General features: G+C 41.4%; 1 protein-coding gene across 4 annotated transcripts in view; it reads left to right on the top strand.

Annotated features, from left to right (window-relative positions):
• Positions 1-14,104, top strand: part of TSPAN4 (tetraspanin 4) — a 454,376-nt gene that overhangs the window by 67,973 nt on the left and 372,299 nt on the right. For 2 of the 4 annotated variants that reach the window (XM_054068306.1, XM_054068309.1), the window contains exon 2: positions 4,076-4,168. The exons of the other annotated variants lie outside the window; for them this stretch is intronic. The gene's annotated coding sequence lies outside the window, so the exon portion shown is untranslated. The remainder of the gene's footprint in view (positions 1-4,075; positions 4,169-14,104) is intronic. 4 annotated transcript variants of the gene reach the window in all.

The raw sequence follows: 14,104 nt of genomic DNA, 5'->3' as shown, positions 1-14,104 counted from the left end.
TGGCATGCTGTATTCAGGAAAGACATGGATCTGTTAGAGCGAATCCAGATGATCAGAGGGCTGGAGCACCCTCCCATACAAGGACAGGCTGAGAAAGTTGGGGTTGTTTAGCCTAGTGAAGACTCCTGGGAGATCTCATAGGGGCCTTCCAGTACTTAAAGGGGGCCCACAGGAAAACTGGGAGGGGCTTTTTATCAGGGAGTGTAGTGATAGGATGGGGGAGGGTGTAAAGGTTTTAAGCTGGAAGAGGGTAGATTTACATTAGATATTGGGATGAGTTTGTTTTATTGTGAGGGTGGCAAAGCACTGGGACATGTTGCCCAGAGAAGCAGTGAGTTCCCCATCCCCGAAAGCGTTTAAGGCGAGGTTGGATGGGGCTTTGAGCAACCTGATATAGTGGGAGTTGTCCCTGCCCATGGCAGGAGAGTTGGAACCAGATGATCTTTAAGGTCTCTTCCAACCCAACCCATTCTCATTCTTTGAAGTAGCAGCAAGCTCTGTGCAGCACTAGGGCACTGAGAGATGTCCTGCATCTAGAAACCAGAGTCCTTGACCAATGTGAAGAGAAATATAAGTTCAAGGGAACAGCTATCCTGGGTCACAGCAGAAAGTCACTTTGATCTCTGTTGCCGACAGCAATGCCTAGGGAAGAAAGCAAGAGTGGGGAGAGCAAGTACAGTTGTTTCAAAGCAAGAAATGTAGAGATCAGGACTCTTGTCTAGCTCAGGGTGTCCACTTTCCTGGAAAGCTGAGTGTCGTGGTTTAAGCCTAGAAGTCAGCTAAGCACCACACTGCTGATCACTCACTTCCCTCGCTGGTGGGATGGTGGAGAGAATTGGAAGGGTAAAAGTGAGAAAACTTGTGGGTTGATAAATGTTTAATAGGTAAAACAAAAGCCATACATGTAAGCAAGGCAAAACAAGAAATTCATTCACTACTTTACATTGGCAGGCAGAGGTGTTGAGCCATCTCTAGGAAAGCAGGGCTGCATCACGCATAATGATTACTCAGGAAGACTCCGAATGTTTTCCCCTTCTTTTTACCCCAGCGTTTTATTGCGAAGCATGATGTGATATGGTATGGAAATATCCCTTTAGCCACTTGGGGTTGGCTGCCCCAGCTGTGTCCCCTCCCAACTTCTTGTGTGCCCCCAGCCTCATCGATGGTGGATTAGTGTGAGAAGCATAAGAAGTCTTGATTCTGTGTAAAGCAGTGCTCAGCAATAATAAAACATCCTGGTATTGCTAGTCAATACTCTTTTCAGCACAAATCCAAAATACAACCTCACACTAGCTGCTATAAATAAAATTAACTCTATCCCAGCCAAAACCAGCATGCTGAGCTGTCTGGTGACAGGTGTTTGATCAGACAGTTTGAATTTAGGCATTAGGACTCAATTCACTCTCTCCTGCTAAGCTGAAGTTTACCTCTTCAAGAACACGTGAAGCTAGCCTGAAAAAATCTGCTAAATGGTTGCGAGTTGTCAGAGACTTCTTTTTAGATGGATTCCAGATTGTGTGGTGCACCCAGAGAACCAGGAAGCATTTGACACGAGCCAGGACAGAAAAATTAAACACAAGCCTCTGGTCTCTGGAGCAGAATGTCTGGTATAGCTGGGTTTGTGGGAGGCCTTATAGCACTAATTGGAGTTATGCTGCAGCTGACATTCCTGTTGTTATTAAAGTTAATGCTTAGAAGCCCCATTGTGCTTAGCAACTCATGATAAAAAGACATCAACATCTTGGAAAATGTGGTCCCTGGTCAAAAGAAGAGGCAAAAAAAAAAAAAAAAACACCAACCTGAAAAAGCAAGTGGAACACAAGCAGACAAAAGGTTTTGCCTGGGGTTATACAACATATCATTTGTGGGGAGAGAAGTGGAGACCTGGTCTCTCTGCTAGTGGTGCCAGCACCTTTGCTGAAACGGTAGTTGCCTGGGCTCACGTGTTGGACAGGTCAAGGGAGATCTGTGCAACGGCTATGGTACTCAAAGAGGAGGATTTTGGATGTCTTCTAGACTTGAAGAGTAGATTTAGATGCAGCCTACTGAGATCACATTCTCTCATTAGTGTAATGCTGCCACATCTGATGGCAGCTACAGTCTCTGTTTCAGGAAGCAGGATTGCAGCACTTGTGACCTAGCTTTTGTTAACGTTGTTTTACAGGTGTGATGAAGATAGGGCAATACAGTGTTATACATGACTACACAGGCTTATTGGAGGCAGTGTTGTATGCATGTTTCTGCCTCTTCTCTGCCTTATCTCTTGGGCTGGTTGTCACCTATGTTGAAACATGTGTGACTGCAGTGCAAATAAGCTTCAGATACATACTTCCCCTTGCATTCCTGTAGAAAAGATAAGACAAAATGTGTTCTATGCATCTGCGCTTGTGTTTACCGCACTGCGCTCTCTAGGGGCACAAATGAATTGTAAGACTGGGTCAAGCCATTAGGCTGTCTAGCTTGTTTTTCTCACAGTAGCCAAGAGCACCTGCAGAGTCAGCCATTACCAGCCCACAAAAGTCACGGGGAAAGAAAGATTTATTTGCATTGTTATTATTAAGGCTTCTACTTTGTTCTTGCTTCATGGTTGAATTTGTTTTTCTAGGAAGAATCTTTGCTGTTATGAGTCACTCTAGCTTTAAAGAAGGATTTTGCTTTCAGCTGCCTTTTACCTTAAAAGGTGATGTTACTTCTGGTATTTGTCAAGTCTAGGAAAAAAAAGAAATCTAAAAATCATCAGGCATCTCTGACTTGTAAAGAAATTCTTGGTATCTACTTCCTTAGCTCTCTGTTTTAGAAAAACCAAAATAAAGCAATGCTGAGGGAGTGCATTGTTGACTCTCCTTTGAGATATGCTTGATTTATGTGGCAGTGAAATATCAGACAGCAACACTCCTGCATGTAACAAGGATGAAGCCTGCTTTCTGTTGTGCTGGATTTCTAGACCATCTGGAAATTAGTGGCATTAAGCACCTGAAATAGCAAGGCAAACCAGGCACAGCTGATCTATAGACCAAAAGTCTTTCAAGTGAGTAGATAAGCTCAGTCTTGGTTGTCTCTAGTCAGTAAGGATGTCATAGTTCTTTTGTAGGGGTTGATTTTTTTAATCTTAAGTAGTTCGCAGTGGGATTAATTGATTGTGCTTAACTGAAATCTATCTGCAGTTCTAAAATTAATGTTAAGGAAATGCTACCAAAAATCTTGTGGCAGAGAACAGTGGTGTAAATAATTATCCACTATAACAACAAAAGTGGCAATGGAAATTGAAGGGGTTGGATTTTTTTGAAAATGTTTGTCCAAAGTACAGACTTTACTGCTGCTTCTATAGGCAGGACTAAACTGTTGGTTGGTTCTGCATTTGGATGTTACTGTGCATTTGAGTATAGCTACAACCCTACTTTTCCTTGTGCAGCATTACTTTGTGCAATTTCACCACTCCCAGCAGGAGGTGCTTTTCATTTGTGGTTATTTGTTGCATAAACTGCTTTCACCAGCTGAGGATGTTTCATTTGCATTTGTTAGTCTCAGAAATGTGAATGATTAGAAATATTTATCAGTTTTACTCCCCCTTACCATGACCTTCACCTTGTATTGGAAAAGTAAGTTTGTGCTCTTTTCTGAATGTTTTCTATGCATTGTTCCCTGGGAACAACAAAGCTTGTTTCTTGAGATGATGGTGGACCACAGTTTACAGGGTGCTGTTTTGTGGGCATTCTTTACTTGGGCTTCCCTCTGCATGCCTGGCATGACTCTTGCCATTGCATGTTTACTCTTGCTTTATAAGTTCACGTGTAGATTCAATGAGGAAAAAGTTACCTCTTCTAAACATTTTTTAATTCTGTATTGGAAGTGTGCAAGAAGAGAGCTTCTCCACTAAGTCAATCTAAATAGTGACCTGAGTTTCATTTTGGCAGCAAACTTCACTGAGGTTGAAGAGTGTATGGGGAAGTACAGAGAGGAGGGGAAAGGAATTGTGAAGCAAGGAGCTGTTATCTTGGATTGAGAATTCTGTTCCTGAAGTGACTCCTGATCACCACCTGTTTTACTCATGAATCTGTTGTTTCGTGTCTTGCAGTGGCAGCACTGAAAGGCTGGCTGTTATTGCAGTGGGAGATCAAAAGCTGCTTAGACTCCATATTGTGTGTCATCTGCAAAACCACTAGTCACAGTGAGTTTCTCCTACACATAGTCTATTTTCCCCAGTGAGAATTTTTTAGCTGTAATCTGTGATACTAAACTTCTTCTCTATTTATACTTTCTCAGTTCACTTACTACTGCAAAAAGATTTGATTTACCGATCCCAAGTGACTCCCAAAACCTCACATCGGAAGCTAAGCATTGCAAACTCTTCTCGTCTGGCCACCTGTACACCTTGTGCTGGTGTTTGTGGTGAGGGGAAAACAGAAGACTATGCGCTTTCACTGTGTGTTCTGATTATTCATCCGATGGCCAAGATGAGACTTGGACAAAATATTTTTTTCTGAGAACAGCTTCAGAAAGAAAATTATTTAAATAAAAAAGAGGAGACAAAATTATTGCTTGGGCAAAGAAGTTTAAACTTCCCTACTTGTTCAGAATGCCAGAAGCAAACACATCATACGTGTGTGGCTTCTAGTCATAGGCAGTGGCAGGTGAAAGGAGAGAGTGTCTCAGTGCTGAAATATTCCTGAGTCTGTTCCTAGGTAAACTCTTAAAATGAGAGGCTGGAATTTTCCTAGCAGTATAAAGGGGACCTAGTTAATTCAGAACTATTTGGATATCAAATGAAAATTCTTGAAAATACTGATTCCCTCAAATTCTCTTTATTTCTGCCTGAAAAAAAATGCAGTGAATAATGCTTCCCTGCTCCTGCTGGCTGTCTGTGAATGTCCATGGAACTTGACTGTGATTCTTTTTGTCAATAATTCTCTTCTGCCAGTAACTCAGTAAAACACACTCAGGTGGTTTTGATATTTCACGCCCTTTGAAATGATGGCTTTGCTTGCAAAGCCGTCTCTGGTTTTTAGAGTTATTTACCCGCTTTGTGCGGGTTGGGAGAGCTGAATATGTCAGTTTTGTATCTCCTGTGCAGAATCCATTTGCAAGAGTAGAAGGGCAGGAGAAAATCTATGCATGCACAAGTGTTTGCTTTGAGGAAAACTTGAGGACTCAATGGACAAAACAATAGTAAGTGCTTAAGGGAGCGTAGAACACTTTTACAATTAAATGGTATTGAATATTGACATGGTGTAGATTTTGGGTTAAGGGCTTGGGCATGATGGAAGTAATCACGCTCAGATAACTGATTCTCCTAAGACCTAATGGCATTAGCAGGAGGAAACAACGCTTTAAAAAGGAAAAAGCCGTTAAATCTCTGTTGCAAGGTTATAGGAAAGAGAATTGGACACACAATGTGTGTTTTTAGCCTTTGTCCATATTGTGGATGCATAGATGCATACATTATTTACAAAAAGTTGCTTCTAGTGAGTTATTGTGTTTTACCTGGAAGGATAGAGTCATCTTGCAGCATATATAGAAAATAATGCCTGTCAGAAATTGAACTTTGAGTGAAAGTAATTGTTTTAATCAACAGTAGTTAAAAGTGAGGCTGAGTGAAAGGAAAAAACTGCTGTGCTGGAAGACTGCTTCTAGTGCTGCAGATGTGCCCCAAGAGCCATATTTTATGTATTAGGAATATTGATCAAGGCCATGGCTGTACTTTGCATTAGCACTGTTCTCCCTGATCATTATGACCAAGATTTCCTAACTCCTTTGAATTTCACCCTTTCTCTGTGACCAAGTGGTGGTGCGACGGGGAGCTTGGCATTGTGTGAGATGACTAGCTTGGTCCTTTTATTCTGATTTAGTATTGTGCAGAAGTGACTGTTTCAAACACAAAGCTCACAAGTCATGGCTTGGCCTCTGTACTCTTTTCTGAGGTCCCTTCTAGTAAACCTGAAAGCAAGCTTTGTTTCTGCTGGAGGCAGTATGATGTAGTCAGAGGTTGTCTAGGATATCTTCCCTGACACCCTCTTCCCTTGTTAGTCTCTTAGATCCTTGATCTTGGCTGCAGGCTTTTTGCCTGATGGATGGCTGAATCTTACTGTGGACCATAAATTTTGGCTGAGTAAAAAGCAAGAAGGAGAGAGGTTTAAATGGGACATGTCCTGTGACAGCTGACAGAGGACACTGCTTAAAGCAGAAGGTTCTTGATGCATGGACAAATATTTGGCTGAATCTATCGGCTGTGGCAAAGACATGCCAGTTTATTTCAATTAGCATTCCTGACAAATCATCTGTGGTGATTTCGAGTATTTTCTCAAGTGTAATTGTAAAGGGATGTCACTGGGAAGAGTGAATGTATGCACTATCTGAGATACACTGAGATGGGTGCTGTAAAGAAGCCCTACTCTTTGTGTTTCTGCAAAGAAACAGCCTAGGCTGCTTTTTGAAGCGTTTGGCTTTGAGATCAAAAGCAGGATTGCTTCAACACCCTTAAGCCTGCTTTCTGTTTCTCGAGTCAATGTCTCTTCCCTTCTGATTCTTTACAGTGCCCTGAGAAAGTTGAATCCGTGGAAACCATTTCCATTTGCATCTGTTAAAAGTAGCTGGCAGCAAAGGATGGCATTGCAGATTAGTGGTGTCAAAGGCCTCTTCTGTGCTATAATATTTGGCTAGTGCACCCTTGAGAAGGCAGGACTCTGCAGTTTTACTTGTTCTGTGGAGCAGATCAGCCTTGATGTGGTGCTGGATGCACAGTAGATACTGCACTGGCAACACTGATGATGCAATTCCTTCTCCCCTTGACCCATTCTGTCAAGCTCTGACTTGCTTGTTCTTTTGTTTGGCCAAGAGACTTTCCAAGTGAGCTGCGAAAGTGCGTGCTGGCTGGTACACCACTTGAAAGGAGAAGGATCTGGTAGCTAATTTAGAGCTCTGCAAATCGAGTTTCAGCTCTCTGGTTTGCTTGCAGATTCCCTCTGAGAATTCAGTAACATGACATAGTCTCTGTGCCAGTTTCCTTTCTGTTAAAGGACACATGGATGGGAACTGAGGGTAAACAGTGCAGTGATTGAAGAAGTAACCTAAGTATTAACCAGGATATCTTTTACTAGTATTTCTGCACAGCTCAAATAGTATCCCTGAAGTCTTTTTAGCAGTCAAGATGAAATGATGAGCGATGAGTATGCATGGGAAATTCAAGGGGAAAGTTTTGTACCCTTCCAGGGATACTGAGGTGTAAGCAGGATATCCCAGCATTAGTATTCACTGTCCCACATTGGTCACTAAGTGCGTCTCACTTCTCTGAATGAAAGTGCTTGCTTGAACCTAAAGAAAAAGCAGACAGCTTGGGTTCGCATTCCTCACCTGGTGTTCCAGTAGCAGGTGCTGCTTTGTTCCTCATGTGGCTTTGCCTTATGTAGTCATATCTGCTGAACTCGGCTGTTATGTGTTGGCTTTCAGCATTTACTTCAGGGTCACGGCAAAGTCTTATGCTTGGCTTCCCAAATGTCAGTGGGCAAAGTTCTTTTCAGAACCTGGCTATTTTGTGGCTGCGCAGCCTTACCTCAAAATAGTTGCTGTCCCCAGCGAGTCAAATAAGATCTTGATAGGATTGACAGGTATAAAACATTCCCTCTGAACTCTGAGATGAAAGTGAGGCATTTCCTTTCTCCTTCCAGAAGGCTTGTCTGCTCTAAGAAGAGGGAGATCGTTTTCTTTTTTTAAAGTCTAGCTCATATCAAGTATCCTAGCAGTGTCTGTAGCACTCCACGGCAGCATAGTGTGATGCCTCGTGCTGTGGGAAACTGGGAATATGGGAAAGAAAGGTAACTGTGCCAAGAGGTTTCTGTCTGCCTTGATAGGATAGTACACGTGACTCTTACAGCATTACCTGAATCTCACTGGTGATACAGTGGAAAAGGAATAGGGTTAAATCAAGTTAGGGTTCAAATATTCAGATTGCAAGGATACTCCCTGAGGTTTGATCTGCTTGCTTGCAAATGGCATAGCATAGAGAACAGAATAGATTAAAGAAGTTTTTTTGTCTCTTCACTGTGAATATGTAAGCCAACCTTGCTTTGGCATCCAGCCCAGGGTGGAAAGGATGGCTGATCATCCTGCCCTTACAGTGCTGACAGCTATTGCTGTCAGGGACAGATGTGACTTGGGTCTAAGATAGGGATAACACTGCGAGTGCTTTTTGGTGGGAAGCTTGATCTTAACAGATAATGCAATTTGTCTGTTCCACAGTAAAGAAAACAGCAGAAATGTTTTCCTGTTCTCTTGGTGTGTGGTTTTTTTGTTGTTTTGGTTTTGTTTTTGTTCCTAGGATGCAAGGATGTTGCTTATATATTCTGGTACTTAACAATCTTGGATTATATTTTTGGTTCTTCCAGTTTCATAACCTGTTCCTCCTTGTGCCAAAGCCAGTTACCTTACTGAAAGGAAGCGGGCAGTTCTGGGATACCACTGGCTCTGCAGAAATAAGTCTGTATATTTGATCCTTATGAAAATGTTTTGAAGAACTGAACAAGAAAGCAGTGTAGGAATTTGCTGGGGAGATTAATTGCATTCCTGTTTCAGACTGTTTATTCATAGCTTTAACTTCTGTAAGGCAAAAAGGAGGCTATTTTTAGCTTGCTTTTCCCCCCCTCCTTATTAACCCAAACAAATTCCTCTGTCAGAGGAGAGGGTGAATTTGGGAGGAAGGAAGGGTGGAATTGAAACTGCTTCATTAAATTGATTTCTAGATCATCAACAATTTTGTTTTTGCATTATAATTCTGAGCACACAGAGTCTCGTTACACTTTCTAAAGAGGGGGGAAGCTTTGTGTTCAGAGAGGGAAGAGGAAGAGCCTCTGATACAATGAAGTGGTTATGGAAAGCTTATGCCTTTTGCTTGCTGAATATTTCTGGTTACTTCTGTTAGGGTTAGTATTATTTCTGACGAATGGTGCGGCCTGGTGATAGTTTGCTCTCACAGCTTTTGACGCTTGGCAAATACCTCGTGTTGCAAGATGAAAGGCAGGATTCTAGTATAAGTAGGAAGGTAATCTAGGTGTTGCTAACCCACTAATGACAAATATTCTCCCTGAGACCAAGCTCTTCTCAGTCCCTAGTATATGTGTTTTAATGGTTTTATGGTAAGCTGCTTCTGAAGTAGAGAGAGCAAGTCCAACAGCTTTCTTACTAGGTTGAGGTGACTCTGGCTTAAACTTTCACATGATTACTGACTTAGATGTACTGCAGAAAGTATTGCTGAATCCAGGCCCTGTGAATCTAGTCTGTAGAAAGTGGGATATGTACTTTGAGATTGATTGACAGCCCAGCAGCTGGTGCTACCTAGCCACTGCAGAGCACTGCTGCTTTTTTTATTTCTTTGAATCTCTTAGGCTTTAAGTGTTGGTTCTTCAGTACCTGTTAGTTTCCCCTCTCTCTGATAAGAGGTGAAAGATCTTTAGATTAGAACATGTGTGAAGTCTGCCTTTGGTGGTGAAAAGAGCTACTCATGCTGTCCTGTCTGGCTGCACAGGCTACTCAAGGTTGGATCCTAAATTATATCTTCTTACCATGTGTTGCTTCTGCTATGTGTTCTCCTGAGCTGCTGGAGAACTAGTGAAAAACAGAGGTTACGTTTTTGTCTAAAGAAAATAAAAACTTTTCTGTTTTAGAAATAAACAGCAACCCCTCTCCAAGTAAATCTTTCTCTTCTCCATAATAACTGGCTACCAAGTTATTGAACTCTGTATGAGCTAAGCACTGACAAGAACAACTTGATTTTCCAAGCCTCAGTTCCAGAGAAGACTCCCTGCTGCTGAGGGAATCAACGTGGGGCAGGAGTCCTTTCTCTCAGGTTCTCTCTTTATCTACTTTCTTCTTCTCTTCCACCTCTCCCACTGAAAGGCTTCTCCAGATCACAGCTGTGCCACACTCGGATTTTTCTGGCCTCCAGCCTAGAAGTGTTTTTAGTTGGTTTATCTCATTTCTGCAACAAGATAATCCTATGGTTTAAATGCCTCTTCTCATTTCTTGCTGCTCCCTTCCTCAAGTGTGTTTGCAGGCCGTGATCCTGTCCCTTATTAGGCTGTGTTTTGTCAACTTAATCCAAGCTTTCTTGAGATAGCCTTCTTATTCTTACCAGCAGTTTTGTGCACATATTCTTGAGTCGGCTAATCATCTTTGAATTTTGGTGTGACCAGAACTGCTTCCAATAACAGTGTCAGGGAAAGGAGTACTTTCATCAACACTAATTTTGACATCTAACCATTAACTGTGGGTTAAGCTAGATTATATATTTGAGACGGATCCTCTGGTCTTGCTTTGATGACATCAAGACTCTTTTGGATCTAGGGGAATTCTGTCACTGGTTGGTTACTTTGACATTTAAATATGTACCTTAAATTGAATAGTCTACCTTTAGCCACTGTATCATAGCCTTTCATTGTTAGTTTACAGAGGCTTTTGTTATCAGAAATTTGATTTTTCTTAGAAGTGCTCTTGTAGATTATATAAAACAGTTAGTAAATTTACTATAGTTTGAATTTCAGAAACAAAGCATTCCCATTCACAGAAAAGATCCCTTTTAGTGTATCTTTAAGTATCCAAAAATGGTTCACTATCTGCTTCTATCTCCGGATGACACTGGGCAGAGTCCAGGACCAAGTATATGCAAAGACTGAAAATAAAGTCCCTTATTTATGACCTTCTGTCTGAGCTTCCCTGGTTTGTGTTAGGAAAGTGGAACTATGTGGAAATACTTGGCCTCCCACTGGATTTCTGGCTTCTTTGAAGGTTGCCTTGATCTTTGTGAATAATCTTTGACTTATATGTTTAATTTCATGCAAGCAAACTCTTTCTTTCTATAATGCTCATTTTTTCAGGCTTTGTATATCGTGGATTTGAGAGGTTTCTCCCACTGCTTGGTGTAATGTCGTTTTCCTTCTGCTGGCTCTGAAGAATAGTGGGATGTGGTTATGAGCAAGGCATAGCCTGCCATGCACAAAGTCAGGGTTTGTTACCTGGCTGTGCTGTCCGTGAGTGAGCTGCACAGTCACTGGTGGCAGTTTGCCTGGCCCAGCTGAGCTCTTGTGCTTTCCTAACATATATTGTTAGTTCATTTTGCAGTTCTCTTCTAGTCACTTGCTATAGTCCTTTAAAATTACAATTACATAATTTGTATAAATTTAGAGAAGAAAAGATGAAGATCTCTGTACCAGTCTCTTCTAACCTCCATGGAAGCTAGGAAAAGTTCAGGTGAGTACTGTTAAAAGTAATTAGCATGTAGAATGGAGGTGAAGATTGGACAGTTCCTTGTGTGCTGCAGAAGATTTTTCTGGAGTCCCCTTGTCTTTACCTCTTGGTAGGAGTAAAGAATCTCTCCATTTTAATAAATAACTAATAAATAACTTCTGAGTCCTATGGCAGCTTCTATATAGCTATTTGTTCTTGCCAAAGCAGGTCAGTGTCTGGCTTACTTTGAATTGAGAGGTTAGCCCAACCTTCTGTATTTAATCCTGCATGTGGGCAAGCAAACAGCTTCTGCTTTGGATTTTCATCTAAATCAGGCTGATTTTATTTGTTTGTACCACAGCAGTGTTCATGAGTCCCAGCTGGCAACTTATGCTTTGTATACAACTTTGGGACACAAAAATGGTCCCTAATCAGACAGGTTTCAACCCATGTGATATTAATGACTGCTGCATTAGTAAATGCTCCTGCCTGAATAAAGACTTCATCCTAGCTGTGCCCAACCCTTCCAGATGGAGGGAACACACAGTTTATGCTACAGGCTGGTGAGAACTGTACTTCTTGCGTACACAGGCCTGTCTCTGGTAGCTGTCTGATATTTCCAACTTGTGAACATGCACACTCTCCTCATGCATACTCTTCCTGAGTAGCCCATGGAGAAAGACAGTGATCAGCAGTAGGCTGCTGGCCTCCTGATGAAGGTGAGTTTAAACTCTGATTTAGGAGCTGAAGGACAGCTCTGTTGACGTGAATCTGAGGAAGAATTATTCTGTAAAAGCAAAATTGTCAGTCTTGTGAATTTTACTCCAGTGGCTCTTTTCATGCTCTTGAGCATCACCGGAGTCCTGTTTGTATCAATCTCCAGATTCAGGAATAGAGTGTTGCTCTCACTTGAATTTTGCTTGTATTTAGAAGGCTACCCCTGCAGCTATAAAGGCTGCATCTTGATTAATTTTTAATTGCTCATGTAGATTGTATGGAAGTTTGGAACTTGTATTTGCATTTTCCAGTCATCATAGTAAGAATTCATTTTTGCAAACCCCATATCTGTACTTAAGTCTCAGGTGATGTGATGCAATCATTTTAATGCTTGGTGAAGTGAGTCCACCATTAGCTTCAGGTGCCTTCAAACTAGCTGCTGCATCTGACTAAGTTACATGGACTCTCCTTCCAGTCAGTAAAGAGAAGTAGATAGTTTAGGACATGGTTCATCTGATCCTGTTTCAGACAACTACTTTAGAAACAGATGAATCCTGCCTGCAGGTGCCTGTTTCTCTCCATTGGCTGTAGTGGCAGTTGGAGTAATAGATGTTGATGTCAACATTTGTGCAAATTAATCCCATATGTAATAATTCCAGTTTTAAATTTAACTGATTGATTAGGCATTTTCAGTAAAGTGTACTGCCCAACCAGCAAAAATGTCCTGGTGCACCAAGGGAGCAGGGTGTTTGCTGTAACTTTTTCTACTTTTATTCTCCAACTCTTTATCTAAAGAACGAAAATTATTCCATCATGACAGGAACACTGGCCTTCAGAAAGCTCTTTTTATCTACACAAATAGTTTCTGCTGTATTTTTCCACTAGTGTTGGCCTTTTTTCTTATCCATCTTAGAGCTGGATTAAGTTCAGAAATGCAGAAGTGCCTTGTATGGAACTCTGAGGCACATTTATTTCTTTGACCAATAAATCAGTATTATAGTTTCCTGGGGACTGGAAAAGAGTGTATCATTATGGAGTTATACTTTTAAGTCCACTTTCCTGAATGCTGAATTTTGAAGGAAAAGATATAAATCTCCTTTGTGAATGAGAAGAAGCTATACGAAACAAACTTCAGGGGCCTTATTCTCTTTGTGTTTGTGCTTGCTTGCCTCTCTTTTCCACCTTTCTTCCTTTTCTGAGGTACCACGGTATATTACTTAATCTCCTTTGAGGTAGATATAGCTTCTTTTTCACTGGATGGAATACATTGGTATTCAGAAGAGTGTTTTCCTGTGTCAGAGCCAATATTTTGTTTCTTTCTAACGCTAACCTTCTTGAAACTCTCCAGCTAATATTTTTCTTTTCTTCTTTCTTTTCACTGTGGTACTTAGAATATTACTTCCTTCCCCAGTAATTTTGTTTTTTTTTTTTTTTATTCATGACTAATACATCCATTTTATGAAGCAACAAAACCTGTTTACAAAGGAAAGTGAAGCCGGTTGCAGGGGCTTTACAAAGCGACAGTAGGAAGCATGTGCTGTCCAGTCGTGTTTATTTCGTAGATGAGGTCTAGCATGCAGCAGAGAGGCACAAATTCTGTGGCTTTCCAAGATCCTTCTGGCACCTTACAGTCCATTGGGGAAGGGTTGTGCTCAGGGTAGCTGGAAAGGGTTTAGTTGAGCAGAGGCTAATGAACTGTGGTCCTATTCTCCCACCTGGTGCTTTCCTGGAGCGGAAATCCCAGTTGCTTTGTCACTTCTGTCTTTTTTTTCACCCACCATTCTTTTCCTCTCGCTCTGCAAGCTATTTTAAGAAGAAACTTGATTTGTACAGTACCAGTACAAAAGGTAAGTGCATGGAAACTTATATACCAATTCTTCCTGCTGTCCCCCACCCCCTTTTTATTCCCCTTCCCTCCGTTTTCTACAGCCATTTTAGGAGACTGTTGGAGTTCAAGTAACTGAATCTAGTTTTCCAGTTACTTTGCTCCCCTTCCTTCCATTCATCACCTTTAGTTATTAGTCTTGATGCAACCTTATCATATCTATGTTTTAGAAGGGTAGAAGTTCACATAGCATGCAAGGGAGAAAAGGTGACTTACCTGCATTGCAAGTATTTCTCATGTTCAAATATGGAAGCTCTTATTTAATTTCTTCCAGGATCTTCACATCCACAG

This window comes from Cuculus canorus, chromosome 5, assembly GCF_017976375.1.
Source record: "Cuculus canorus isolate bCucCan1 chromosome 5, bCucCan1.pri, whole genome shotgun sequence".
Classification (NCBI taxonomy): domain Eukaryota; kingdom Metazoa; phylum Chordata; class Aves; order Cuculiformes; family Cuculidae; genus Cuculus; species Cuculus canorus.
Note: the sequence above shows the minus strand (reverse complement) of the source record. Positions and strands in the feature narration are given on the sequence as shown.